This window comes from Macaca thibetana, chromosome 4 (genome assembly GCF_024542745.1).
Source record: "Macaca thibetana thibetana isolate TM-01 chromosome 4, ASM2454274v1, whole genome shotgun sequence".
NCBI lineage: Eukaryota > Metazoa > Chordata > Mammalia > Primates > Cercopithecidae > Macaca > Macaca thibetana.
Window position 1 is genome coordinate 22,638,052 of NC_065581.1, and position 27,857 is coordinate 22,665,908.

Sequence of the window (27,857 nt, forward strand, 5' to 3'; positions counted from 1 at the left end):
AATGCTTCTTTAACAAGGGAATGTGACCCTGCTGCTAAACTGAAATACGAGAACGTTTCTACTCTTTTTATAATTTTCTTGGTTAGTTTGTATCTATGCCCTCAGTGTCTGTTTTTTTGTGTGTTTGTTTTTGAGATGGAGTCCCACTCTTTTTGCCCAGGCTGGAGTGCAGTGGCACGACCTCGGCTCACTGCAACTTCTGCCTCCCAGGTTCAAGCGATTCTCCTGCCTCAGCCTCCCGAGTAGAGTGGCTGGGATTACAGGTGCCGCCACCACGCTCAACTAATTTTCGTATTTTTAGTAGAGACGGGGTTTCACCATGTTGGCCAGGATGGTCTCAAACTCCTGACCTCAGGTGATCCGGCCCGCCTCAGTCTCCCACCGTGCTGAGATTACAGGCGTAGGTCACTGCACTTGGCTGGCCCTTGGTGTTTTTATTTCAGATATTTAATAAGACATTTTGGTTAATTATTCTATAGCTAAATAAATCCTCCTTTAATTTGCCCATCACTGTTAACTTAAACAGTTTTTCTTTTCCCCTCAATAAATGATAGCTTTCTTTCATCTTTGGTCGTATTTGGTGTTCAAGCCTGTTTTCCATAATATTGATAAAAGTGGGTAAAATGCAGAGATGCTGCAGGTTTAATTTAGTTTGGCTTTAAGAGTAAGAGTAAGGGGCGGAAGAGGGTTCAAAGCTTTTCACTTTACAGTACTGCTTTGTAAAATGGACCTTGCCTGTCATGCAATGTCATAAGGGCATGATTGGCCTGCTTCTGTTTTCCTATAGACATGGCAGGAGAAATGATTGAGAGCTTTTCCAGTATGGCATGGAAACAAAGCAAAGCAATTTCAGTGTGGTAACAAGACTAAGGAGGCGGCAGATGCTGTGCAGGCACCAGTACCACAGCCAAGGGATGAGGAACTTCTCCGTAAGATGCCCCTTTATTGCTCCATAAGCTATTATGGGCTGCATCTCCCCAAACATGGCAGCTCACCACTGTGGAAACCTAAACAGAATGATACTCAGTGTTGAATGGCAAGGCCTCCGGTCATAAATAAGATAAACCAAAAGACATTTGATGGTTATCACAGAAATGGACTTTCCTTACTTGGAATTTTCCTGCCTAAACATCCACAGGGAAAAGCTACATGTTGGGATTTCATAATTCATTTCAAGCATTTTGTTTGCAAATCTCAAAGCTTGATTTTTTTTTTCTAAGTTTGTAGGTACTTCAATATTTGTATTTCCATTTCAGATTTTTAAAATTCATTGCTTTAAAGAACTACATCTGAAGAGCAATGTTTAGCTCTTTATTTATTATTGTATTTTATTTATCTAAAGACCAATATGTTGCTTCCTACTGATAACGTCAGATGAATATTGTTATAAAGTTAAATGAGCTTCCTCAGCAGTGAGCTCTGTGGAATACATGCACCTTTCCTTCTAGTGTGACCATTTGAGATGGAACAGACCAGAGGATTTTCCATCCCGTTACTAGAATATGTTTCTGTGACAAAGTTTTAGCAAGTTTTAGTCTGTGATCCATTTCAAGGGAAATTCCCCTGTCTGTTTTTTTTCCAATTATGTCTTTTAATTTATATTTTCCAGATCTTATTCCATGTGAGTGAAATATGAATAATTGAAGAGATGTGGTATCAAAGCTCATTGAACAAAACTTTTCTGGTAACATGCTTCGTCCTATCTAGTTATTTGAATTCATATAAACTTAAAGGAAAAGAACAAAACAAAGCTATAAAGAAAATTGGAAGTTATTCATTGCCATTTGTCATAAACAAGCTCAGAGGCTGGGATATTTGGCATAATGATAATGAAACTGCAGGAAATTGAGCACACTCCAATGTTGGTGAGGACGGTCCATCCATTCTGCGTACGTCTGCATCTTTGGGACTTAGAGTCTGGCAAGTAGAAGAGGGATTTCATCTTGTTGGAAAATATAAGTTGGAAAATCAACCCACATGAAATTGCGGAAGCTGAGGGGTGAGTGTTCTATAAACTGTCTAATTCTTTCTTTGCTTTTAGCTAGACTGCATTACATGATTCTATGTGTTCATTATTTTTGGACACTTTCTAAAGAGTAGCTAGAATTGTAAAGACACTATTAAGGTGATGATTTAAAAACTATGCTGGCATTCGTATCAATTAAGAACAAACTCAAATTAGGTAGAAGACTTGGCCCAACTTTCTATTTTTTTTTTGCTGAAATTGGTTATTTAATTTCATTTTTGTTAGTTGAATATGTTTGGGTTTCTCTGTGGTGCATCTAATAAGATTTTGTGTCTACATTTTGAGGTTTTATGGCCTTTCTCCTCTCAGTATTTCAGTGTGTTTGTGGTTGCTGCTCATGTTTAACCTGCTACTCTTAACTTTTAGTCATGGGAATTTTTGAGTTCAGGCATCTGCATCTATTTAAATATCAAAACTCTGGGAAGCTTCTCTGATAACCAAATCACAGTTATCCATGCACTTGCTCTGAACAGCAGTTGAGTTAGGTGATATTTTATTTAGTGATCCTTATATAGCATTTATTATTTATTAAGCTCAGTTTTTGGTTTTTTACAAGTGTTAGTTTATTTAATCTGCATAACAAAGTCATTAGAAGGTATTATTTGTATTCATAATTTTCAGATGAGGTAATTTAGGTGCCGAGAAGTTTAAGCACTTGTTCACATTCACACAAGAGCAAGTGTTAGAGTAAGGATTTCAGCTTAACCAGGATAGTTCTGGGGGGGACTGGGTTGACCACTACACCAATGCCTGTTAACCTTGATTTGCTGACCATCATGATAATTATGAAGTCAAAACAAGGAATAAACTTGATAATAGTCAAATAGACTTTAATGAGGAAGTAGGTTTAAAACAAATGGTCAGCAAACACTTTTTGGGCATGTAATATACACCAAGCAATATGCCTCCTAGCAGACTGGTGTTGAATGGCAAAGCTAGGTCCTCAGGAAGAGCGGTGGTCCAGGAATGGACCAGGCGGAATTAACCATATTAAATCCTATATTTAAAATTACTCTGTTAGCTGTATTTTGTTGATTAACCATCAATACAAGAAATATGGATCTAATCTTTCCAAATTATAATTTGGGAGAATTTTATAAGAAGTGCCACTCTCATTTTGATTCTGGCAGCATTAGTAACTGAGGCTTTAGAAATGAATTGAGATTCCAATGCTATAAAATAGCACTCTCAAATGTTTTGGTCTCAGGATTTCTTTACATGCTAGGAAATTTTTGAGAATCACCCCCTCCCCCCAAAAAAGAAAGCTTTTGTTAATGTGGGTCGTATCTCTCAATATTTATATTAGAAATTAAAATAGAAAAATTTAAAACTATTTAATTACTAATTCACTTTAAAGTGACAGTAATAATCCCATTGCATCTTGACACGAATGGTATATTTTAATAGGAAATAACTATCTTTTTCAAAACAACAAAAAAATGAGTGACATTTGCTATGGTTTGGATATAATTTGTTTGTCCCCACCAAAACTCATGTTGATCCTCAATGTGCCAGTGTTGGGAAGTGGGGCCTAGTGGGAGGTATTTGGGTTATGGAGGTGGATTCCCCATGAATGGCTCTGTGCTCTTCTGGTGGTAGTGCGTTCTCAGTCTTTTTTTTTTTAAACACAGGGTCTCACTCTCTCACCCGACCTGGAGCATAGGGGTACAATCATAGCTCACTGCAACCCTGAACTCCTGGGCTCAAAGGATCCTTCCGGTTCATCCTCTTGAGTAGCTCAGATTACAGGCATACACCACCACGCCTGGCTGAGTTCTCGGTCTTGAAAGATTGAATTAGTTCTCATGGGAATGAATTAGTTCCTGTGATAGTGGGTTTTTATAAAGCCGGGATGCCCTTAGGTTTTCTCCACTTCATACATGTCTACTTTCCCATTGCCCTTCTCCACCATGTTGTGATGTGCCATGAAAGTCCTGTCCAGAAGCCAGGGCCATGCCCTCGAACTCCTCAGCCTGTGGAACCATGAGCTAAATAAACTTCCTTTAAAATAAATTTTTAGATATTCTGCTGTAAGCAACACAAAATGTACTAATACAACATTGTTTTAAATTTTTACAAATTTCTTTATTGTGTGGCTTAATAGAAAGCTAGATTCTTAGATTTGCTTCTCTAAACATTCTGTTTTAATGTTACACGTTAAAACCCCTCTGAAAAACTCTGTTGTACACTTGTGAGAGAATGAGAGTGAAACAGAGAAATTAGCATCTTGGTTTATTATAAAAATAGTTTGGATTTTCTCGAACCTTTAAAGAGTCTTAGGAAACCCTGTGGTTCTCTGGCCATGCTTTGAGAACCACTGCCACAGGATAAATCCACTGCCAAATTCATCTTTTGTTATGCTATAAGTTTTAGCCTGTTTTCATCTACTACTATCTGAATTTGAGCTTCAGCAATTCAATGTTATTGATTATGATTTTCTCTTTTTTTTGAGACAAAGTTTTGCTCTTGTTGCCCAGGCTGGAGTGCAGCGGCACGATCTTGGCTCACTGCCAACCTCTGCCTCCCGGGTTCAAGAGATTCTCCTGCCTCAGCCTCCTCAGTAGCTGGGATTATAGGCACACACCACCACACCTGGCTAATTTTTGCATTTTTGGTAGAGACGGAGTATCACCATGTTGACCAAACTGGTATTGAACTCCTTACTTCAGGCGACCTGCCCACCTTGGCCTCCCAAAGTGCTGAGATTACAGATGTGAGCCACTGCACCTGGTTGATTATGATTTTCAAATACTAGGTGACTCCTTCCTAGCAGTGGTATATTTTATGTATGTTATGTCCATGAATTTTTAAAAATTTAAATGAAAGCACATGACAGTTTCAAGTACTCCAACACTTGAGAAGCTACAATATGGTATATGCAGTACACACAAGGTGATTTGAGCATCAGATAAATTGAGACCAGCAGATAGAAAGTGTTAGATGTATATGTAACTATATCTAGGCATCTATGTTTGGCTTAATAAAAACACACAATGTTTCTTATGTATTGTCTTGTAATGGAAATTAACTGGTTAATACTTTTCTATTAACCTATCTACCTGGACTCGGTTTGTTTTTGTTTTTTAAATAATCTGCAGAGGTGGGTATATTGATCAAATTAGTAATGACAACACTACTCTTGCACAGTTTTGAAAATAGTGCCTAGGTTGGAATAGCCATTGAAATAGTAGATATTTATATTTTTTGCAATGCTTTTAAATGTGTTAATTATCAATACTCATTTGACTAGTTTACTTTATTGTGGCTGAAATGCATGCTCACAAGTAGTAAGAGGCACTTACTGTTTCTAAGTTCTATTATGGGATATGAAGGTCCTTTAGTTTTCCCAAGGTCTGATAGGCATGGCGGCTTTTAATTTCACATGGGATGCTTACAAATTGCCTTCTATTTACACATAGCTTTTGAAGTAATTAGTTTCCTTTTTAGTGTCCACATCTGTCAAGCGAAGAGCCTTTTTAGTACAAATTGTGATTTAAAGAGAATAATTGTTTCAGAAGAGTAGTGAAAAATGTTCAAATTGACATTTTGAAGGAAAACACAACAAACAAAAGAAATTAATTTTATTTCAAGAAAAGAGAAAAAGTTTTTTTCCCATAACGTAGTAAACATTTTGACAAAAAAAATAGCAAGTATGAGTACATGCATGTGTGTGCGTGTGTGTGTGCATGTGTGCCCCTTTCGAGAGAAGCTGACACTAAAATAATGCTTCAGATGCCAGAGTGAAGAGGTTTCTAGTTGAAACATTTAATTATTACCCAAATAGGGTAGAGAAACAAAGTCTAACTTCTTTCCTGTATTTGGAAGTGCTTGGTGTGGATAAGAAGTCTGAGTGGCAGCTGCAGCTGCCAAGCAACCTAACACAATGGGAGTATTCTGCTTCTCAGTTACAGAAGGGGACTTTAAGGCCTTCTCCCACATTTGGAGGCGAGGAGTCCTCTTCTTCTTTGGCATCTTCCATTAGCAGTTTTAAGAGAGTTTGTTACCCATTTTCAAAAGTATGTTCCTAAAGATGGTGAATATTGAAGAATGACTTAAAATGTGTATACGTATACATTAACATAGAGCAAACTATAACAAAGTAGGGTCAATAAATGCATTTTAATTAGATTTTTTCTTTTTTTCTTCTTTTTTTTGATCAGGTGCATTTTTTCCTGTTTTTTTTTTTTTGTTGTTGTTGTTGTTGTTTTTGTTTGTTTGTTTGTTATTACTTTTGCTTTTGCTTTTGAGACACGGTCTCATTCTCTCACCCAGGCTGGAGTGCAGTGTCGTGATCTCGGCTCACTGCAGCCTGGACCTCCCGGGCTCAACTGATCCTCCCAACTCAGGCTCCTGAGTAGCTGGGACTGCAGATACATGCCACCACACCTGGATAATTTTTTGTATTTTTGGTAGAGATGAGGTTTCACTATGTTGCCCAGGGTGGTCTCAAACTCCCAAGCTCAAATGGTCCACCTGCCTCGGCCTCCTAAAATGCTGGAATTATAGGCATGAGGCACCATGCCTGGCCTATTTCCTGTGTTTAGACATGGATCTGAAGCTTCTGTAGTCTGAAGTTTTTCTCTGAAATTAGCAGTAGGTTTGAGCTTGTAGAAATAAATCCCTTACCAGACAATTGCTAAAATGCAATATTTATTAATTAAGTCAAATTGTGCTCCAAAGTAGATGTTAACTATTCTCTGTTGATGAGTTGGAACACAATGTGAGCTTGAGTCATTCATTCTGGCCAATGAATAGCAATCAATTATGGAAACCAAATCAATCACACAGCAGACCACACCAATGGTTAGGATGGTCAGAATGAAGAAAGAGGCAATGATGCGGTTGATTTCATATGTATAAACATAGTCAAAAGTAATAAGGAACTCTACCATGCATTGGGATACAATACATAGATCCCGATGCGGAGTATAGTTTGTAAAAATAGTGTTTCTACTTGAGTTTTGGATTTAGATTTTTACACAAACATTCTAACCTGACAAGGAATCATATCTGAAAGCTGATATAAAAAGGAGTCCCTAAACTAATGAGAACTGTCAAAGTGAAGCAAATACATACTTTTGCTTATTTTGAAACTTTATTATGAACTAATGATTTTTTTTTTTTTTTTTTAATTGAGGCAGAGTTTCACTCTTGTTGCGCAGGCTGGAGTGCAATGGTGCGATCTCGGCTCACTGCAACCTTCGCCTCCTGGGTTCAAACGATTCTCCTGCCTCAGCCTCTGGAGTAGCTGGCATTACAGGCATGTGCCACCATGCCCGGCTAATTTTGTGTTTTTAGTAGAGATGGGGTTTCTCCATGTTGGTGAGGCTAGTCTCAAACTCTCGACCTCAGGTGATCCACCCACCTTGGCCTCCCAAAGTGCTGGGATTACAGGCGTGAGCCACTGCACTCAGCCAGTAATGATGTTTTGTAATGTAACATCTGAGTTGGGCATACATATAAAATTATAAAATACTTTTATTAATCAAAGAATACATTTATATATCATTGCTTTCTACTCTAACCAAAACTGTAACAATGCCCCAGAAGTCTCCAAAGAGGAGCACAGTGGAGTGATTCTTGAGGAGGTAAAATCAAATCATTTATTATTCAGAAGGGTGGCAGATTTACCAATATGGAGGTTTCTGTCCCAAAATGTACATTCTTTTGTAGCACTTGTTCTAATATTTAAATTTTTCTATTGCTTATAGTAAGTTAACTGTTGTCACCTAAGATTTGAAGAACTCACCTTCAGATATTTTGGTTTCTCCAAGTAAAATTATGCCATGATACAGAACATTAGGTTTTCTTTTACATTCTTATGATTTTGAATTTATTTTAGGTTTCACTGATGGAAAAATGGAGAAGATTTGATGAAACAGCAAGTCCTTAAGAGTGGGAGCCAGAAGTTTAAGTTGTAACAGGTTTCAGATGTGATTCAGAACTTAGAGGATAACAAACTGCAGAAAAATTCTTTGGAAGATAATGATTAGAGAAAAATTCTGGGTCAAAGGCAGCTATTGTGGTGCATAGTTATTCAGACTTCAAATTTGAAAAGAAATCATTGTTTCACAGACCAAAAGGTAAGCCACTGGTATCTGTCATCAGCAAACAGGAAAAATGAAGAAGTACATTTCTTCTATAGGTTGCAACACACAGTACAAATATATCATTAGAGTACCTAAAATGCAAGATGAATCGGTTCTGTGAATTGAAACTTTGATTTTGTTCTTGAGCCAGTAGAGTTTACAGAGTTCTATGAGGAAGGACGTCTGTAAAATATCTTACAATATGTTGTCTCCTATTTTGAGAGAAAGGGAAAGTATCTTTGCACTGTGAATATACCCTTTGTGTTATTAACTGTGAGGACATGACAAGGCTAAACAATTGCTTCTTTCTTCTGTCAAAGTTTCGTTTGCTTTGGTTAGTGCCATTGCTGGAGAGAATTAAACAAGTTTCCACGTTTTAGGCTTCTTGACATTTTTTGATGTTCCACGTAACTGCAACGGAATAACTCGATGAAACAAATCAAGGCAGCTGTGCTCTGATCCTTAGTTGCCTTCCAAGGATAAGATGACACATTTGATAAACACATTTCCTTTAACGCCAAGTTCTCCAGGTCAGGCAGGCATATCATATAGATGAAACTGATCTGAGCCTTCATCCTGAGGGAGAAGAGAGTTGGAGATGAAGGTAAACCAGGATCCCGGTTTTAACCCTGCAACACACCAGTCTCCTGAACTTGAGTATTTGTAAGTACTGCATCTGAGATTGGCTTTGCCCATGACTTTCCAAACATTGATATTGGATGGGACCTGACTCTTAAATAATCCCAAGTCAGAGAAAAACAATTTTGTGGAATAGTTGCACAGAGCATTTGCTCACTTAATTCTGTTGCCCAGGAGCCCAAGTGGTGGAGGGAGGAGAATGTGGATTCTGGAATTAGGAAGACTTGGATTCAGTGTCACCTTCTACCATTTAACAACTGCTGAGGTTAGTTTCCTATACTCTTTGAGTCCCAGACCCTTATCTCTAAAATTGAGAATAATAATATCTACCTCATAGGATTATTAAGAATGCTAATTGAGATTAAATATGTAAAGTACATGGCACAAAATGCTCAATAAATATTAGTACTATTTAATTTAGCCTAAGGGTCTTGCTAGGATTTTAGAGATGCTTTCCTGCCTCTTACCGGCTCTATTGTTTACATAATTATCTCTTTATTTTTCCTTTTCTCTAAAATTTTATTAATATTTCAGTAAATCTTTCTTATATTGAGAGCAATTTCTTATATAAAGTGGAACATATTGGGGGGAACTTTTCAGTAGCCATCTCATAGGCTAAAGAAACAAAAAAGATAGATGTTTTACATGTTTTTATTCTGTTGATGAGCCCCTGAGAAGATTGTTCCAGGTTCTGACACAGTCTCATCCAGGACCAAGATGGTTTTCTTCACTTTCCAACCCAGTGATCTTTTAGTTTTAATGTAAGTACATCTAAGCATTGAAGTACAGCATTTCCAACATAATCGTTTTTGTACATTTAATATTTTAGCTCATGCAGAAAGGGGAGTTTCTGGAAAACCATACCTAAAGTGACCATCTATTATAATCCTTGGAGAGTGTAACAGTAAAAATTGTGTTGGACATTTATGTAAAGCTTCTGGAAGGGACAGGAAAGACATCCTTAACCAACTCAATAGAACTCTCACTTTTAAGGAACTGCAGTGCAGGTGATTAATTAGTAAAAATGGGCCCTGATACAAAGTCAGCTTAGGGTCCACTGGATACTGCAACAAAGGACTTTTATTGTTTCTTCTTGAGTAGGGAAACAGATTTCCCTAATCAAAGACCAGATTCTTTCTTAGCAGTAAGGGAAAGAAAGTAGGTAATACTTTTTGTTTGTTTTTCCCTTCAGAAATGGAGAAAGCTCACCGAAGAAGAGAAAGGACATGCTTCACTCAGGTAGGCAATATTGCTTCTTTAACCCCAGATGCAGCTATAGGGACTTCCAAGTATATTAAGGGAAGAAGCCATTTGAGAATGGAGTTTATACTGCAAATACCCACGTCTTCCTACATACTCCGGACACTAGATTTGGGTTTGAATCGATTCTGTGGCTTTCTTTTACAAATTTCACTCCAGCTTAACATTGTCTCAACATTGTCCTCTCCCACTACCAGTAATTTCCACTTTAGTGGAAATTATTTGACTCCTCTTAAGAATAGCTGAGCCTCAAATTGGGTGACACCACCCCATAGTGTCATAGAACTGAGATCCCGTGACACCTACCAACCTATAGGTGTGCATCAGCTGCTGCAGCTTGTTACCTAATTGCTGCCTCTGGTCAATTAACAAAAATAACCTTCTTTCATGAAGCAACTTGTTGGCAAAGATTTGCTTACTTAGTAAGTCTTTCCACGTCTGGAATTATAACGGAGAGGCCAAAACAGAATTAATATTAAGATTGTCATCACTAAGTTCTCAGGGTTAAGTACGTACACCCCTTTTAAGTTATCTTTAAAATAATTTAAGTCAAATCCTCCCTTAAAAATCATGGTTTGAATTAAATTTCATGTCTCCCAGTCTGCAATCCATGATGAACAAGCTGAACTATAACTTTAAACAACAGAGAAATCCTTGGAATCAACATTTAATTAAAAAGACCATTAGATGGTGCCTCATTGGAAACACAGAACATGCTTAAATGAATTTTTCAATATGTAGATAAATGTTTTACCATTAGGGTCTCTTAAAGGAAGTAAAAATTGGCAACTCATTAAGAGTGTACATAGGTACTATAAACAGACAACAAAGTGCCCTGGCATGTTTCATGGTTTAGACATCAAAAGAAAAAGTCATAAAATCTACTTGCAGTAAAACAAAGTCCATTTTTCCCCCAACAAGGCTGGTATCTATTAGCTACCTCATATGTGGAGAAAGAAAAGTTACCAGTCCTTTAATCAGATATATCTGAAATGTTTTAGGAATAAATATGAAATAGCAAAGAGTGTATGTATTTGATGTTTTCTATTTTTTACACCATACTAATGAGAATGACCTTGGTAGTTTAAAACATTCATCCTCTCTGTTTCTAATAATACCTACAATCAGTTGTGTGTATTAAAAGCTTTGTTAATAATCTAAAGTGGTAGGTGACCTCAGCTATTTAGTTCTGTGGTTTAAAGCGTGACCAAAATTGTGTTTTTGTTTTCCCCATTTTATAGCTAAAAAGTATAATGTTAAAAATACTGACAAAAATGAGTTATTGCTATAAATACGTGAATCGAATGGGAATTTTCTGGACTTTGTGATTACAAACATTGCACACAGAAAAAGCCAATGCATCACACCAGAATGTCAATGGGGTAGGGTACTGAGCCAAAGAAAAAAGGCAAAGAGCCCACTTTGGTACACCTGGAGTAGATTACACACATAGGGTTGATCTTTCCCTCGTAGCCAAAAAGCTCTGGTAATATGCTCTCCACAGTACATGATAGAGCAGGGTAAAGCTGGAAATTAATCACCTAGTGTTACCAAGGCAGTTCATTACATGCAATTGACAGCCTCCTCTCTGTATTTTTAAATGGCTAAGAATCAAGTAGTTGCACATCAAAATGTGATTTTTTCTTGCTTCCTGGCACAGGACCCGTATCTGTCATCATTTCATGTCCTCAAAGGCCTGAGAGAAGCTGCCATCCTTGGGCAACAAAGGATGCCATGCAAAGCAGCTCAGAACTTGAGTTGTTTCAACAGATGCTGTTTTATGTTTTGCCAAAGAATGGCCCCTTTTATTTCTGTCATGAATGCAGTCTTTCTTTCAGTTTCTAAATGTTTTCCAGTATTAACCCTAATCCTTATCTATCATTCTTTTAGGATGATGGGCTGTCCCTTTTCCTTTGGAACCAGCATAACCTTCACCATGTCAATATGGATTGCAAAGAAATGGAAACTTGGTGCTGTTCACCTTACAGCTCCTGATGATTTCTTACAGTGGGGGAAAGGGAGATTGGACTTCAAGGTCAGAGTAGCTGAACCAAGTTATTCCAATGTAAGAAAAAATGCTAACATTGAAAGGAACAATTTTACCCTGTAAAAATCCTCTGCCTAGGGTACTAGAAAAATCAGAAAAGGGAGCTGGTGGAGGAAAGAACTAGAATAAACAAAGCAAGCTCAGAACAATTCATTCCTATATTTGTTTATTGAAACAGAACCAGGAAGGACCGACGAAGGTCTGAATTAATGTAATTTATAAGAAGAAAGGCTCCCCTCCAAGGCAATGAAATGATCTCTTTCCAAATATGTAACCAGGAGTGGCTCCCCATAAACCCAGGGCATGTCAGGGCAAAGATGGTATTCCAGATCTTTATAGCCTCCCCAGTTTTTGCCTCAGAGAGAGTTCCTAATTAACCATTTAGGGATTCAGAATTGTTAATCAAAGTTGCTCTGATGAAATTTTGAGGGTTGTTCTATTTCTTGTCACAAGTTGAATTGTTTAAAAGTACTGCCTCAGAGATCTGATTTTCCGCATTATGCCAGCATTTTCTTACCTTAGGGCAGGCAAAGGGCTAGTCAGACTTTAAAATTGGAACTTCTTCCATTTTTTTCCCTCAGAGCATTTGAAGTTTGTTTGTTTGGTCTGTTTGTTTTGTGTCTGTTACAGTTCTTTATTTTGCTTTTCAAGTGCAAAGTTACTGTGCTGGTGATGATAGAAGGGATACATAAAGGAAGGAAAAAACTTGCTCAAGGAAGTTCACAGAGTGGATACTCTATATCCAATAATAACAGTGAGGAAAGAAAGAATGCAGTTGAAGATATGAGGGGCAAAGTAATACAGAGATTTTCACAGATTTAGAAGATTGCTGCCCAGATCCTTCTGTTTCTCTCTTTTTGTTCCTAGTGAGAGTTATTAAAATAGCTAACATCTACATGCCCATTCTGCACAGAAAGGGATATATGAAGAAAGCAAGAAACCACTAGCCTATGTGTAGGGTGATATGCCTTACAGCCATGCTCAGTTACTATTTTTGGTCATGGGCCTAGAAATAACCATCTGGGCAATCAGACTTTTGCATTGACATGCAATGTTGGCTAAATCCACAGGCAGCTGGCTGAGTAGTATTTAAACTCAGTGCTGAGATAGGAGTAGGCCCTGACAGGCAGTAGTTAGGGGACACTCATCTATTCTACCCATGTCAACAGTAATGATACTGTAATTCTTTCCAAAATGTGGTCCTTTTTGCTATGTTTTGACAAGCTGACTATTATTCTAACTTTCTGTATTATTGGAAACACATAGGCTAGACATTGATACACATATATGCATATGCATGTGTTTATGTGGCTGTATATAGTTATGGAAGAATCCATGAGAGTCAGTCTTCCATATTTATTAAGTATGTACACTATGCAAAGCACTTTATTGTGTGATATAGAAAAATATGGAAAAATTGTAAGCATACTAAGTCCAGGAGAGGAGAGGTTGATTCACCTATGTTCCAGAACCTCACTTTGTGTTTCTATTAAGTGACTTATTGGGATCAGGCAGTATCCAATATCATTTCTAGGTCTTTAATTCTATGAGTCCATCATTTTGGATAAAAATTAAATATACAGTTAAAAACACATGGACTGGATTAGTGGTTACAAGCATAAGCTTTGTTGTCAGATTCACTTAAAATATAAGTGCAGCTTCTGCCACTTAAAAGTTCTATCACCCTGTGGCATTTATTAAATTGGGCTCTAGTATCTCCAACTATAAAATAGGAAATTGTAATTGTGATCAATCTCATAAGGTTGTTTTATAGATTGAATGTGATAAAGCATGTAAAGCATTTTTCAGAAATCGTGGTAAAGGACAATTATTACAAAAATGTTAGCGCTTTTATGCTATCATAATGGTAGTTATGGAAGCATTGAAAACTGGGAAAAGTAAGTCAGCAGAACTCAATAAACTTGATTCCTTTGCACTGCCTTTTTTGTTGGAAAACTGTTGACTGGATAGATTTTTTTCCTCTCCTGGGGGAAAAGTGAAGTTGTGAATTTCTTTGTACAGTTCAGAAGTAAATAAGATGATCTCATGTATAAATCACTGGATTTATATTAGTTCTAATAATTCCCACAAATACATCCAGGCTTTACGTGAGGCAAACACGTGCATTTATTGAAACAGTTCATTAGCAGTGAAGATATATGTGTATATGTGTATAAACACATAAAATCATTTTAGCATTTGTATGTTCATAGGAAAGAGCCAGAAACTATGGATAGATTAGAAGTCAGAAAATGCAGGTTTAAGCAAAGCTCTGATACTAACTTGCAGTGTCATTGTGGATAAGTTATTAATCTTTCTAATCTCAATTTGCTTCTTTGTGCAACTAGGGCTTTACCTATTAAATGGTCTCAGCTCTAACACTGCCCTGAAATCTCATGACTTTTTTGTCAACAATAGCTCCATGAATGATAACCTAGAATAACTAGAATGAACTTCATTCTTGTATAGTTCAATGTTTCTCAAATTAGAATGGGAAATCTAAGAGTCCAGACAATCTCAGCTCAATCAGCAATCTGAAGACCTCCTGACCAAAAGTTGTCCTGTTCATATGACCCTGTTCTCTCTACCCCCGCAGGCAAAAATCCACTAGACGTTCATTGGGAACCAGCTATTTGTCAAGCACTGCGCTTGATGGTAAAAATTTAAGATGGAAAATACATTTTCTAATGAGGAAGACATGTAATATTTATATTGTTTTAAATACTAGGCAAGCACACAGAAAAACTGCTAAATATTTCTAGTAAGGTCTGATAAATTGACACACAGGCTTCTTTGGAGATACATCTTAAAAGATTTCAAAGAATTGATCTGGTGGATAAAGTAATGAGGAGACAGAGGAAGTTCTCATGCAAAGAAAAAAACACAACATTTGTAAAGCTACAAAGGTGTGAGAAATCTTGATATGGTCAGAGAATAGAAATTACTGTGGATGTGAAATAAAGAGCATTGGTTAAGAGCCCAGATACCAAAGTCAGATGGTCTAGGTTCAAATACCAGCTCCATCACTTAGGTGTAAATGCTGGGCTAATTATTTGACCTCTCTGCTTTAGTTTCTTCATTTGCAATATGAGAATGATAAGGTATTGTAAAGATATACTTTTGAAACATACGAAGTCAATATCAGCTTTTTCTCTGAGTATCAAGTAGAGGGGGTGAGTGAGACAATAGAGTGAGGAGACCCTGAAGAGGTAGATTGTAATCTGATGACAGCCAGAGGCTGTCTTATGCCTTGTCAAAGAAGGTCTCCTAGATGTGCCGATGGGGATTTATGCTGGCGAGTCCAGTGGCCATATTAATGGCATTGTGGCAGGGAAAATTGGAAGAGTCTTTTCATAACAAAATAAGAGTGGAGGAATAGTCCAATATTTTGCCTTAGGTAACCAGATGAATTGCAACCATTAACATCTGAGGCAACATCTGAAGAGGAAGTGCAAGTTATTGAGAAATATTATAAATTCAGTTTCATTGCGTTTAGTGTCTGTGGGACATCACCTGGAGGTATTCAGTGAATGTTTGGATATAGAGCAATGTCTCAGAAGAAAGTCTAGAATAGTGCTATCCAATAGACACCTACTGTGACCCTCAAATGCAAATTATTTAGTCCACAAATGTAAACAGGTGATATTAATCTTAATTACATGTTTTATTTAACACAATATATCTAAAATGTTATTTCATCTTGTAATCAATACGAAATTACTAAGATGTTTTCTTGCCAGGTCTTAAACTTGGTGTGTATTTTATACTCAGCACATCTCAAGCCGTATGTCAGGTGCTTGGTCGCCATATGTGGCTTGGGGACTACCAAATGGGACAGTGCAGTTCCAGAACACGGTAATGGGGGGGATTTATACATTTAGCAATGGTCAGTTGAAAAATTCCGGGCACTGTGCTAGGAGCGAGAATTCATTGATGTATAACACAGACACAGTTTCTCCTTCACTAAACTTTCAAGTTATTAGGGAATAGCAGTTCTGCTGGCCTTGATGTTCTTTCTGTGCAAATTAAATAACAGTGAAGTCACTGGGCAGAGTTGTCCCAAACCAGGGATCACAGAGCACACATGAGATTTCTATGCCTCTTTTGTTTGTTTGTTTGTTTTTCTGGAGATGGAGTCTCTCTCTGTTGTCCAGTCTGCAGTAGCGTGATCTCGGCTCACTGCAACCTCCGCCTCCCGGTTCAATCGGTTCTCCTGCCTCAGCCTCCCAAGTAGCTGAGATTACAGGCGTCCACCACCACGCCTGCCTAATTTTTGTATTTTTAGTAGAGGTGAGTTTTCACCATGTTGGCCAGGCTGGCCTCGAACTCCTGACCTTGTGATCCACCCTCCTCGGCCTCCCAATGTGCTGTGATTACAGGCATGAACCACTGCACCTGATTGAGATTTCTATGCCTCTTTACTCTCTCTGCCCTGAAACTTTTTGTGGTACAAATTGTACAAAGTCATAAGTGAGGATGCCACAATTTACCCCGTCAGGGAATGCAGACATTTACAAGTAATTAAAAGCAAATGACAGTGTTATAAGGGAGGAAACTCATGTGAAGGGACTTGGTTGTTTAAAGATTAGGAATGTCTTGAAGTAATGACATCTAAGCTGGAAACTGAAGGATCACCAGGAATTAGACCAATGGGAATGTGGGTGGGTATTCCAGGCAGAAATTATGATACATTTGAAAGTACAGATGGGAGGCCCTCAGGGAAAGTCATGGAGCTAAGAGAGATTTGGACCATGTGTGAGGGAGGAAAGACATGCAGTTAGAAGGTCTAGGGGCTTCTCTGCAGGGTGGATTAAGGGAGCAAGGGACACACAGAGCCAGGGACACTAATGATGTCAGTAGAAAGCAAGAGATCTTGGAAGGAACCTGGGAAGGAGCAGTCGGAAATGCAGAATAAAAACCAGAAATGAGTAATGATATATAAGGCAACTAGTGAGAGGGAAACTCCACTTTTTGAAAAGGGCCAACAATGTGTCAACTACAGCAAGGAAGTCAAGGCTGAAAAGGCTAAAAAGTGGCTGTGGGATCAATTAATGAAGGCAGCCTTGAGGCCTTGGTGAGCACAGTTGTGAGAAAAGAGGTAGAAACCAAATCGTAGCAGTGGAAAAACAAATGGAGCTTGAAGAACAGAAGGTGTTTTAAAGAAAGCTGACTGTTGGGAAGTGAATGAAGGTGATGTTCCTACAAAAAGAGAAGTACACTGCAGCATTGGTGAGAGTTGTTTGCTCTTTTATTTTTGTTTTTAGTTATGGGATACTAGCACATCTCTAAACTTCATATTACCACAGTTCTCTCTCCAACTCTGTTACAGAAAACAGATACATCTGGTACTCCTTTTTTTTTTTTTTTTTTTTTTTTTGGAGACAGAGTCTCACTCTGTCGCCCAGGCTGGAGTGCAGTGGTGTGATCTCGGCTCACTGCAGTCTTGACCTCCCAGGTTCAAGTGATTCTCATGCCTCAGCCTGGTACTATAGGTATGCGCCAGCACGCCCAGCTGATTTTTTGTATTTTTAGTAGAGACAGGGTTTCACCATGTTGGCCAGGCTGGTCTCGAGCTCCTGATCTCAGGTGATCCACCTGCTTTGGCCTCCCAAAGTACTGGGATTACAGGCGTGAGCCACCCCATGCCCATCCCATCTGATACTCTTTAGAAATGGACACAAGAATCAGAAGGTGTTATTGGATTCTCCTTGTTAACTTATTGCACAACTTGGGGCCTTGTGATAGAATGCATGTTGAATTTGTATACACAGGATTAAGTCGTCAAGGGACCATCAGAGGAAGAGCTTAGTAACCACTCTTCCCTCCGTCCATCATTGTCCACCCAGGTATGAATGAAATCGTTCATTTTTCACTGAACACTTACTTCATGCTGGGACCTAAGCAACAACTGTGGCAACAATGGACTTATTGATAATTTACTATGTACAGACACTCTTCTCACCTTTTGACAGGTATTTTCTCACTTAATCTGTCTCAAATGTTCATTGGACATATACTACCAAGGCTCTGGTTTACCATGCCATTGTGCTTCCTTTTGATCATATATATTGTTTTTGTTGGATATTGCTATATAGTGTTTTCAGTTTTTCATGTGGATATTCTGCTGAATGTTTATTATCCTTGTTTGCATACCTGGTGGACACAAGGCCTCTCTCAAATTTCTCTCTCTCTCTTTTTTTTTTTTTCCATTAACATTCTCAGGTTTTAAAAAATCATTTAAATGGAAGGGTCACATGAAGTTAGCTTCTCAACTAATTTGGTCTTGTTTTTCTAAACATGGTTGGGTGGAGCGCCCTCTCTCCTGAATCCTTCTCTTTCGTTTTTCAGAGACCGTTGATTAGATGACCAAAAGTGCCCAGCCCTTTGCCAAGTGTGATAGAAAACAGGGAGAAGGTATCATCACAGTTTCACAGATGCCTGCATTCCAAAGGATCTCATCAGAGCATAAGAGCTCTTCCAGATAATTAGTAATTGGTCCTCACAGCACTCCTGGGAAGTACTGGGTATGCAGCAAAGCTACATAGAGCATAAATGAGCCTTTCCAGAGTGCAAGACAATTTCCTCCTCAGTGATGGGGACAATTATAGTGATCCACCTTTACAGGGGTGTCAATTATTCACAATCTAAAAGCCCTGAGAATTATGAACCTCACTAGGAATATGTATACACAGCACACTTGTATTGTACTTAATTGGCATTCTCCTTTCCCCTGCCCTGCCACCTGCAAATCACACCACAATGACACCCTTGGGTTTACCTTTGGTCCTGGTTATTGACATGGAGCCTGCCTCCCTGCATCAAAGATCTGCCTGGATCACACAAGAGGATAGAAGAACAGACCTGCCAGGTGTTGATGTGCCCATGACGTGCAACCTAAATGGAATCCTGACGGGCCCTCCCAGCCTTCTACATAAACATAATGAATCAATACAGAATACACACTCAATAAGCTACAAGTAAAGCAGAAAGCAACATATGAGGATAAAGGGAAAAACAACAGTTTGATCCACCTCAACGATAGGAATTGCACAATTCACTCTGAATGGGTGCAGGGTGCAAGTGAAATATTCCAGATAAGCTTCTGTTAACAATTGCCACCAATGACCCATTCACCTTTGGATTCTTTTTATTAGAGCCTTTTTTAATCTCCTCCCTCTCTCCTATCCCCTACCTACCTTATTTTCATCTTTTTATGTGTAACTATCCTATCTCTCTGACAAACTGAAATTGTGAGCTTCAGGCAAGGAATATATCCCGTATGTTACTTTGATTCAATTAAATTAGAAACACAGTCACAAAAACAAAACCACCATTTCTGCTTCACCATTCTTCACCTGTGGAATTGCTTATGCATTTCATTATTGGCACATTCGCCATTCAATTCTTTCCATCTTCTTTGTTTCAGCACTTCTTCTTTATTCAACTCTTCATTTCATGCAACAGCTATTATTGGACGTGTTCACACACAGCCTAAGTAATTGTTTGCTACAGAGAGAGTTGCAGGAGTAGCCTCAATAAAATAAATGGAAATAGCATTTCTGGATAAAAGAACTCTTCTACTAGATATTACCCACTGACTCTATTTAAATATCTGAGTTCCTTAAAGATTTCTGGGACAGGTCTGTGTGGAGGGGAGGCTGAGTATAAAGGAAGAGGAGAGGAAACTGAATGATCATCAGAGGCAGTGCCAGAAGTAAGGTGAAAATTAATAAATGAACTATTCACAGAAATGTCTTTCAAAATGTAATTCTAAACCATTCTTTAGAACCTAAGATTCTTACTCAAAAACACCACTACCTAGTACCTTCTCTCCCAAATGTATACAGTGACATAATCTCAACCTGGAACCCTTTAGAGAGGAGTCACGCTAATACTATTACCTCTATAATTTCCAGATGTGATGCAATAACTAAAATAGATCATCCCTTAACCAAAGAAGAAAAGGCAGAAAGACAGAATCAGGTAAATTAGAGCTGATAGGTCTTGGGACAATTGCACAAACTCTTCAAACCTCAGTGATTAGAAAGGGTCCGTGTTTTTCATTAGTCAAATGCTTGCCACATGATCGTAAACCTGACCTCTGGTTGATTGCCTGCACAAAGGATTCAATGACCAAGATGGAAGTTGTTATATTTGTCTTAGGAAAATAAGGAGTGAGCTCACACATTTTAATTTTAAAGCTACATTGAATAAAAAACTCTGAAAACACAGAGCAAGTTATAAATTCAGGAAGAAATGATTTCCAGGACTCTCTTTCTAAACAGAACGTATTAAAGTAGCTGGAAAATTGTCCATTGTAGAGCTAAACGAAGATGTTTCATTTCTCATCCCTTTCCATTAAGTGAGAAAATAGAGCATGCCGGCCAAAGAAATCAAAAATAACTCTCCTCAGCAAGCTTAAGGAACATTTTCCACAGCTCAGGTCATTGAGATCGAACGAGAGAAGATTTTGAGCATTCCACCCAGAGCTCATGGTGGGGTCCACAGTGTGTGTGGATATAGACAGCATGCATTTGTGAGAAATCAGCCTCAGAATGTGCTTGTCAAAGACAATTTTAAAATATTCTATCACACTGTTAGGAAACACCTCATTATGAGAAGGAACTCTGCTTTGGGGTGGTTGGTATAAACAAACGCAACGTTTTAACTTTATAGATTAGTGCATACCTGATATTTTGTATAACACTTTAAAGACCGGGTATTGTAGGAGATCTGAGAACATAGAAACCAAGAAACATATTAACTCCTGCAATGGAAATGCATAAAACATAAACTTAATAAGCACCAAGCTACAATATATTTTTGTGCCTGAATTATCCAATTGAGATATTTACATATATTAAAGTTACTGTCAGTTCTCCGTATCACTTTTGTGCTTATAATTCTGGTGAAAAAGGGACCCAGGGCATTAATATATTATTTATTCACTTATTTGCAGGATGTATCTAGCATATAGCCTTTAAATAGCTAACAACATTGTGTCTGCACTTGCAATATTTAACATTAGGCCCTTGGTAACCAGCAAGTAAGTGGGGGATTGTTTTTACTTTTTCCAGTATTGTGGCCATGTGGAGGGATAAAACAATTTGAATTTATTAGAATGAATTCCAATCAGAAAACCAAAAGAGTAAAGCATGACATGGTTCAAACATTTCTAATTAATATTCTGATGAATGGCAATCTGTGTCCCTAAAGATACTAAATTCATGTTAATATTGGATATAACAGCCCATTGAGACACTATCCTTGGGTAGAATTGACGCTGATCACATTTCAAGGTAGGTTTATGGTCAGGTAACAAAATGTTTATGCACTCATACACAGCAAAAGCAGAAAAATTCTACTTCCTTTTTTTTCTGATAAGAAGAAACTTCCCAGGACTTATCTTTAGCCCCTTGAGAGCTTCTGGTTGTTTTTCACATTTGCCTGTATTCACCTGTTCCCTCCATTGCTTCTCTGAATGATCTGTAAGTAAATACCTCAAAATTATTCACAGCATTGTAGTCTCAGCACTGTATTGCTATAGGGTATCATTCTGGGTTGAAGGCTGAGATTTTCGGGGCATAGGGGAATGAAACAAGATGGCCAATATCACATAGGCAGTTAGCAAGTGAAGGAACCCTCTCAGTTCCTTCCTTCTTGTGGTCATTAGGGAGTGAACATGGACTTGGTTTCAAGTAAGGCTTGTGCTGACATCCAATGTCTATTGAAGGACTTTGTGCATATTGCACAAGGCTGTTCAGGTTGGAATAGCTTCCTCTGGGTTAGGTGACCCCATATCCCACTGGAGTCTTTCCTCCAAAATGGGTGGGAAGCAGAGGTATTTTTTTTTCCCAAGTAAATAAGGGAAGAAATCCACTGTTCCAAAAGGAGAAGAGAATTCCTATTTCCACGTATCCCTTGCAGAGAGAAGCACATGTCCACTGGGCTGCCGAGCTCAGGTACTCCAGGAAAGGGAGCTGGGAGTTTGGGCCTTATCCTCAAAAAATAATTGAAAATAGTTGCACTCTGCCACCGGGTGATCTCACAGGCCTCTCTATCGGTACCTCTGTGGATACGGCTCTTCAGAAACTGCCAGCACCTTGGAAAGACTTCAGACCACTTCTTTTCAGCAATGACCTGCATTTACATGGTCTCTCTGTGACAGCAGCCAAGTGATCTGGCCCGGATTTTTGTTCCATGCCTGAACTCATTCATTGCTGATAAAGTTAAACCTATTCTGATTGCCTGTTTTTGCACCTTGTGCATTCCACAGGGAATTCCCCAAGTTCAGGATAGCTCTGACTCAGTACTGCACTATTTGAAGGTGCTACGTGGAATCCTGGTTACCACCACCAAGGCTTGTACATCTCTGCCCGTTTTCCCGAAAATCCGTCCCCCAACTCATTTAGCCAGGTCATCTAGTTTTGCTCTGAGGTTAAATGTACTCAAAGTAGGAAGAGATATTTTCTCTCTGTATTTATTAGATGAAAGTATTGTGGCCGAAGACATGTTTTGGGGACACACTTTCCTGCTACCCCTTCCCCTTCCTAGTGCACGCCTGCTCTGAAGCACACAGCACACTGTAACACTGCAACGTGTCAGAAGGAAGCTGTGATGAGGTGTGATAAGGCCTAGTTCCAATCCTGTATTTCACTCCCTGTTTGCCTTTAGGCAAATCTTTAAAATCTCTTTAAACTGCAGGTTCCTCATATCAAGCTCAAGAAGATGTCCAGTGTACTGTGTGGGCAATATATGTAAGAGTGTTTAAAAACATTTTAAAGCGCAAACTAGTACAAGCATAAAGTGGTTTTTGACATAGAGTGGTATATGACAGTTATAGAACAGACATTGCTTTTCATTTAGTCTGTCTTTCCTCCTCTTCTTTTTACTTCTGCTGGCTTATCCCTTTATTCAACTTGCTTGAATTAGTGACATCCAGCTATACATCAGGTATATGGCAAGTCCTGGGAATTGAAGATTAGTAACACAGCTCTTTATTCTTCAATAGCATATAATCCCATCATGGAGACTTACCAAACCAGTGATTAGCCTATGAACACCCTGACAAGGGCATCTAAATGAGCTTTTAGCATCAGACAAGTCTTCCTGGATGAGTTGATATTTCAAATGAGGTTTGAAGGAAAAGATGCAGGAGATAACAAGTTGAAGAAGTAAGAAATTGCTCCATTAAAAGAGAATGGTGCATACAAATGCTCATGGATAACGTAGCATTGAGTATTTGGGAACCTAAATCAGTTGGCATTGCAGCAGCACAATGTATTAGAGAGACAGGGCCGGGAATGAGGCTAGAATGATGGTCAGGGCCTTGACCAGTGATATTAAAAATCTTGGTTTTTATCCAAGGCTTAAACAAACAATGACTTGTTTAAGGAGAGATGAAATCTGTGTCTCGCATGTGTGCATACCTCTGAGTTGTAAGGACCAATTGTCATACAATATTTTTCATTTTGAGATGATCCATTTGTACTCCCTATTCTCAAATATATAAATTAACTGGTTGGGTGATATCCTTCAAGATGATTTAAGTTTTAATCCATCACAAAAGGAGAGTAATTTGAATTTCTTAAAATTGGTAGGTGTTTCAGTGGCCTGGCTTGAATTAGTGATTTGATTAAAATCCAAATGTGAGGAAACAGAACTTCACACTCCCAAACCACAAGCACAATAGCCATTTGATTGGACTCATTAGGGCAGCTGTAGTCGTTATGTCATGGGAAAAATAGGTATGGTGACTAACTTAAATGACCATTCATGGCATTTATTTTAAAAGAACGGAATTTGAAAAACATTTGTAATGGTTCACTCAGTCATGAATAAAGACACATTAATTTTCACTTTACAAAATATTTAATTCTCTTAAATAATTTCAAAATAAAGTGCAGCCATCATGATGAAAAATGGCCCTCCAAAAATGATGATGATTATGATTAGATATTAATCATGATAGAGATTATGCACCATCACATTACTTTGCTCAATATATTGACCCTGCTCTGTCAATTTCTAGGCTTTCCATGTTTTTAGGCTATTCTAATGGTAAAAATTAATTTGTGGAAATTAATTTATATCTAAATGAAAGTAAACCAATTAACAATAGGAAGCTTTTAAGGGAAAGGTTTTTAATTATTGCCAGTGTTATTTTTAAAGGCTTGTGATTTCTATTAAAGCTTTCCAATCCCTGTTTCTGTAATTTATTGGTGCTAAAGACAGTATTTTATTAACTCAGCAATGAGGATTCATTGTATGTTCTGTACTCACAAATTATTTGGTTTTCTTTCTCCTTTTCCTTCCCTTCCTCTTTTTCTGCCTCTTTCTTATTTTACTATTCATTATGTGTAATCTTTTTTTCCCCCCATACAATCTTTGGCACTGATTTTGTCAAACTTTTGGAAATCATTTCAAAGCCTCTTCTTGCTTATTTTTGGATACAGAGTTTCATCCCATGGGAATTAATTTCCTGACCTCTCCTGACTCTTAATAACTAACACACCCACTCTAACTGACATCTATCCAATTACAGTCTATTCATAATCTTGGAAATTAGTTGAGATTACTTAAAAATATTTGTCTACTATTAATGTAGGAATAGCAACTTAGGTTCATTTCCGGGTATTTCCTTTTTCAGGTCAAATTGAACAAGTTCTGCGCCTTATGCTCCAAGAGACCCAAGATAAAGAATATCATAATTTTTCAAACCAGATGCCCACGTAGAGGTATGTCGTGATTCTTCATTTGAAACCAGTACACATGTAGTTATAAGAATCTTTTACTTCTCAGTAAAGCAATTAGTAGTAATATTAAATACAAAGCCTTTTTGTTTTTGTTTTTTAGTGACAAGCATTTTTACCATGATTTCAAACTTTTTGGATGGAACTAGGCTCAGTGCTCTGCAATTTATATTTTAGCCTCTATAATGTCAGTGAGATATTAATATATGCATGAAGAGTTGTAGTGAATGTAATTACAGTGGCAAAATGATAAACACATAGCTATTTTGCCTGGTAATATTATGTATTTAACAGGTTTATTTGTTCAACAGTTCTAACTTTAATTACATTTTGCCATTTGGGATTTTTCGACATACAACAATCATAGCTCTTCTCTGGCTATTAGTCTAAGAAGATTGCATTCATTGTAAAAATAATCCATATTTGTTTATTTAATTTTTTTCTTAATGCTATGCAAGTGAACTAAGAAATGATAACTTTCTGTGCTGCTGGTATTATGTGATCATTTGAATGCTAAACAAATCATTCCCCATTCCTACCTGGTGGCAGTGAAAGATGCTCAACAGGGTTTTGGCCCCAGGACTGCTCAGTCTTAGGGACTGTGCTGTATCCTCTCACACAAACTTGGAGCTAGTCCTCAAAACCTTGGTTCTAGATCACTCTGAAAAATACAAAAAATAAACAAGGAATAGGTACTGAAGCTAACAGATAGGTGCAGAGGGCCAGTCTCTGTAACAGCCAGGCTCAGTCCTTTTGTGCTCAACCACAGCCAAATTACCTCTAAAATTATTCCCTGCCATGGAGTGAACAGAAGACCTGGCTAAATCTCAAGAAGGTGAGAGTGTGAGCATGGGGTGAGTTCATGTTACATCAGTGAAGATTCCAGAAAGCATACTGATAGCTCTTTTGCAAAGTGACTATTATATGATGTGTTCATTATGTTCATGCTTATGCAGAATTCAATTAAGCTTTTAGTTCCAAAAGCCTTTTTCTGCTTTCCATCCCCAGATACTTATTTGGGAATCTACCTCTGCAATACTCTTTCAGTGAAGCCAAATTATTCCTGCAGTGAATTCTTTTGATAAAAGCAGATTTTTTTCCAGGTTTGGCCAAAAGATACGTTCTATTTGGTTTACACAATGTTATTGTTGGAAGTATGAGTTACATGCAGTCAAATGCACAGATCTGGTGTTTGACTTGATGAATTGTACTCATGTAGATACCCATGTAACGACCTGTCAGATCAAGAAGTAGAGTATTTCTGACTCCCCAGATGGCTCTCTCTATCTCTCTTCAGCACTCCCACATTCCACAGGATAACTTGTATAGAATTTTTTAATTTATAAAAGTAGATTTAAGATTAAAAAGATGGTGATGACTTTTGATAATATTGCAATCAATTATAGTATTTTGACATCCAGGTGTTTAAGTACAACTCTTTATCCCTGATAAATAGAATTGCAAAACACATTTTAATGAAAGAGACAAAAGTTCTTCCTCATTCATTTGTTAAACATATACTGTAATATATAAAATGTGTTCAAGGCTAGAAATATAAAGATTAAAAACAACAACAACACACACTGCAGACTCTGGCCTGAAGGGGTTTGCACTTAGGTGCCCTCGGGCTATGATTTTAGCTATGGTTGCAAACATGCATATGTGTATTTGTGCACATGCTACACATACACACACACATGCACAGATTTTATTTATTTTATTCTGTTTTTCCACATATGTAAAACTAAAATAAGATCAGATGATGTGTTCATCATGTTGGATGAACCAGAGTGGCCTTAATAACTTCCTCCCCACCCAGGCTTGATGTTAAAAGCAGCCTATGAAAGCCACCAGATCAGCAAGCATGTTCTGAACCTGAGAGTTGTACTCCAGTTTCTTTAGTTTGCACCCTACTATCTTGGGACTGGAGTCTGACTTTGTGCCTGCCTTTTTAGTCTGATGCTTCGTTTGGACCATCCTCTTGATACTTGATAACACCTTTTCTTTGTACATTGTGTTTTTGTTCTCTCTTGGCCCATGCTCTGAAGCCCATGGCCATCCCCTCAGACAACTCTGGCTGCTGGCACCCCGTTGCTGATTGCACTCTTAACTGTTACTTAAACAAAAATAGAGTTTTGATGGCAGGCTTATGTTCTAAGTAACAAGATTCTACTTGCATTTACAATAATTTTTTTAGTTCTCTTGGTTTTTCCAGGAAATACAACCTTTTCCTGGGGAATTATCTTTCCAAGGAAATTTCCTTGGAATTCTCTTAGAGAGTTTATTTCTGATTTAACAAGTGGGCAAGTCTGATTCTCTTTTCTTGGATAGATTTTCTTCATACCTTTGCATTACGGTGCCTTGTAGTGAAATTCCTGTTTGTAATAACATGGGCTTTTAATGTGACCAACAATTCCCAATTACTAAAACACACACACTCCCACACTCATATACTCATAATATCTTAATGTTTTTTGCAGCTGTTGTTTATCCATGAATTATTATTGCAATGCTTAACCGGAGGTAGAAACTTACCGTGAATTTATCAAGTTTTCCTCTTCAGAAGTTTCACTTCAATTTCAAAGAAAATGCAACCAATGAAACAATCGTGGCGTGTCATAAATTATAGATATCTGACATTCTTTACAAGGAAAGAAACAGTCAAATATCATGGGACTCATATTTATTTATGTCTATATTATCTACAGATACTATAGATAATATATATGTATATTTTGACAGAGAAAGAAGAACACTCTGGAGTGTTTAATCTACCATAGTTTGATATTGTCTTTCTTGTTTGTGCCAATTTGAATTACTTGGTTCTGTTTTTTGGTTATCTGCAATTAGTGTGCTATTTATTTACAGAATAGAGGAAACTGAAGCTTACTCTATGTACACAAAAGAATACTGTACCCATTCAATCATATAAAAATAGAGTTATCTCGTGGAAAATTCATTTTTTTCTTGTTTTGGTACTTTTCCTGAAGTTTTAGAATATGTTCTACTTTTGTCTGTAACACAAATTTTGGATCTTTTGATAC

General features: G+C 37.8%; 2 long non-coding RNA genes across 9 annotated transcripts in view; one reads left to right on the forward strand and one right to left on the reverse strand.

Moving 5' to 3' along the window:
* The first annotated feature begins 410 nt into the window (after positions 1-410).
* On the forward strand, positions 411-27,768 carry LOC126953003 (uncharacterized). Of its 8 annotated transcripts, XR_007725089.1 has the most exons (6): positions 1,326-1,999; positions 7,869-9,993; positions 11,905-12,079; positions 17,908-18,033; positions 24,711-24,798; positions 27,294-27,768. It is a non-coding gene; the product is annotated as an uncharacterized LOC126953003 (long non-coding RNA). The 8 variants fall into 8 exon arrangements; XR_007725092.1 differs by lacking the exons at positions 24,711-24,798; positions 27,294-27,768 and adding an exon at positions 18,410-20,638; XR_007725090.1 differs by lacking the exons at positions 17,908-18,033; positions 24,711-24,798; positions 27,294-27,768 and adding an exon at positions 411-929 and having other exon boundaries at positions 1,610-1,999; positions 11,905-15,923.
* The window catches only part of LOC126953009 (uncharacterized), a 64,209-nt gene continuing 44,500 nt past the window's right edge, over positions 8,149-27,857 (reverse strand). The window contains exon 2 of the long non-coding RNA XR_007725105.1: positions 8,149-8,691. This is a non-coding gene — a long non-coding RNA (uncharacterized LOC126953009). The remainder of the gene's footprint in view (positions 8,692-27,857) is intronic.